Source organism: Loxodonta africana, chromosome 10 (assembly GCF_030014295.1).
Source record: "Loxodonta africana isolate mLoxAfr1 chromosome 10, mLoxAfr1.hap2, whole genome shotgun sequence".
Lineage (NCBI taxonomy): Eukaryota > Metazoa > Chordata > Mammalia > Proboscidea > Elephantidae > Loxodonta > Loxodonta africana.
In genome coordinates, this window is record NC_087351.1 from 35745861 (window position 1) to 35749010 (window position 3150).

The following is a 3150-nucleotide window of genomic DNA, read 5'->3' on the forward strand; positions in this document are numbered from 1 at the left end:
GAATAATTTAAGAAAACAATACAAGAGCAAGATGTCAAAATAAATAATTAGAAATCATACAAAGACAGCAATTAGAAATTCAAAAGATAAACAACAAAATTTCAGAAATGGACAATAGAACCGAAAGCTTTAGGAGCAAATTTGAAACAATGGAAGACAGAATCAGTGAAGTTGAAGACAAACTCATGGATGCCAATTTGTTTAGGAAAAACCAGAGAAAAGAATAAACAAAAGTGAAGAAAATCTAAGAACTAAAAAAAAAATAAAATCTAAAGCAAAAACCTGTGTGTGATCAGAGTTTCAGAACAGGGAAGAAAATGGAAAACACAGAGACGATAACTGAAGATTTGCTGACAGAAATGTTTCCTAATATGAAAGATTAAAGCTGATGATCCAAGAAGATCAACGAACCCCATATGGGACAGACTCCAAATTCACCAAGACATATAATCACACTTGCCAAAACCAAAGACACAAAAAGAATACTGAGAGCAGTTCGAGAAAACCAAAAGTCACATACAAAGGGGAAACAGGAAGACTAAGCTCTGTTTACTCAGCAGAAGCCATGCAGGCAAGAAGGAAATGGTATGATGTATATAAAATCTTGAAAGAAAAAAAAGTCAATCAAGAATAATATATTGTGCAAAATCCTGGTTCAAGTATGATGGTGAAATTAGGACATTTCCAGATAAGCAGAAATTAAGGAAATTTGTAAAAAGCAAACCAAACTTAAGAGAATTATTAAAAGGTTTCCTTCAGTTAGAGAACCAGTAACATCAGACAACAACCTGAATCTAGGATACAGGTCAGTATCAGCCAAATACAGACCTAGGTAATGAACTCTCAAGGATAAATGAAAACTAAAAGATTCAAAACAGTGAACCAGAGATTTTGATCTGTAAATATGACATCAGAACAATAAAAGGGGAACTACATGGTGTAGGTATAGAACTTTCAAATGGAGAAGTAAAGGGATATCAAGTAATAAAAGACTTGTTCCAATTTAGGAAGATAAGTGTAAATTTCAAGGTACCCACAAAGAAAGTTAGCAAACCTACTCATCAAAATAAAGAAGAAAAACATAAAGTCTCAGTAACACAAAATCTACAATAAAGAAACAAAAAGAAATTCTACAAACAAAAGGAATTCAGCAAAGGAGAGTAAAAGGAACAAAGAACATGTCAGCACCACATACACACAAAAAGTGTTAAAAATAATAGCATTGAATTCACGCCTATCCATAATCGCACTGAATGAATGGCTTAAATGTGCCCATAAAGAGACAGAGATCGATGGAATGGATTAAAAAATACGATAAAATAAAACAGGACCTATCAATATGCTGTCTACAAGATACATAACTTAGAAACAAAGACTTAAATTTATTAAAACTCAAAGGATGGAAAAAAGTCAAGCAAGTAGCTACCAAAAAAGAGCAGGAGTGACAATACGAATCTCAGATAAGACAAACTTTAAAACAAAATTCACCAAAAAAGACAAAGAAGGGCACTATATAATGATTAAAAGGATGAACCATCATGAAGACTTAACCATAATAATTATCCACACACTGAATGACAGGGTTCCAAAATACTTAAACTCTAACAGCACTGAAAAGAGGAATTGACAGTTCCACAATAACAGTAGGAGACTTCAACACACCACTCTTGGTAAAGGATAGAACATCTCGAAAGAAACTCAACAAAGATACAGAGACCTAAAGACCACAATCAACCATCTTGACCTCATAGACATATACAGAACACTCCACCCAACAGCAGCAAAGTGTACGTTCTTTTCCGGTACACATGGAACATTCTCCAGAATAGATCACATCTTAGTCCACAAAGCAACCTTCAACAAAATCCAAAACAGTGAAATAATACAAAGCATCTTCTCTGATCACAGCACTACAAAAGTAGAAATTAATTACAGGAAGAGCAAGGAAATAAAGTTAAATACATGGAAACTGAATAACACCTTGCTTAAAAACCACTGGGTAAAAAAGACATCAAAGATGTGTTTAAAAAAGTCCTAGAATCAAACCAGAATGGAAACATATCAAACCAAAACCTTTGGGATACAGTGCCAAGTGGTCAGTTTATAGCAATAAGTGCACACATCAAAAATGAAGGGACAAAACAAAAATGTTAGCTATATAACGCCCAGAAATAGAAAGAGAACAGCAAAAGAAGTGCACAGGTACCAGAAAAAAGGAAATGAAAAAGATCAGAGCAGAAATAAATGAAGTAGAGAAAAGAAAAACACTAGAAAGAATCAACAAAACTAAAAGGTGGTTCTTTGGAAAAGATTAACAAAATTGACAAACCATTCTCCAAACTGACAAAAGAAAAACAGAAGAGGAAGCAAATAACACAAATAAATGAAACTGGGGACATTATAACAGACTTAATAGAAATAAGAATGATCATAACACAGTATTATGACAAACTGTACTTCAACAAATTTGAAAACCTAGACAAAATGGACAAATTTCTAGAAACACACTACCTACCTAAACTAACTGAACTGAGGTCAAAAATCTGAACAGACCCATAACAAGAGAAGAGATTGAGGAGGTAATAAAAAAACTCCCAACAAAAAGTCCTGGCCCTAGGTGGTTTCACTGGAGAATTCTACCAAACATTCAGAGGACAGCTCATACCAGTACTACAGAAAAAAAAAAAAAAAGGAAGGAATAATTCCAAATTAATTTTATGAAACCACCATAACCCTGATACAAAACTAGACAGAAACACCACAAAAATAAGAAAATTACAGGCCAATATCTTTCATGAAAATAGATGCAAAAATTTCTCAAAAAAAGTCTAGCCAATAGAATTAAGCACCATATATAAAAATAATAACAATATATCCCAACCAAGTGGAATTCATATCAGGTATACAAGGATGGTTCAACACTAGAAAATCAATCAACATAATTTACCACATAATTTTAAAACAAACAAAAAGAATCACATGGTCATCTCAGTCAACGCAGAAAAGGCATTCAACAAAGTCCAACACTCATTCCTAATAAAAACTCTCACTAAAGTAAAAATAAAAGGAAAATTCCTCAGTGTAATAGAGGGCACCTACTCAAAATCAACTGCCAACATCATTCTCAATAGTTGTTGTTAGGTGCCGTTG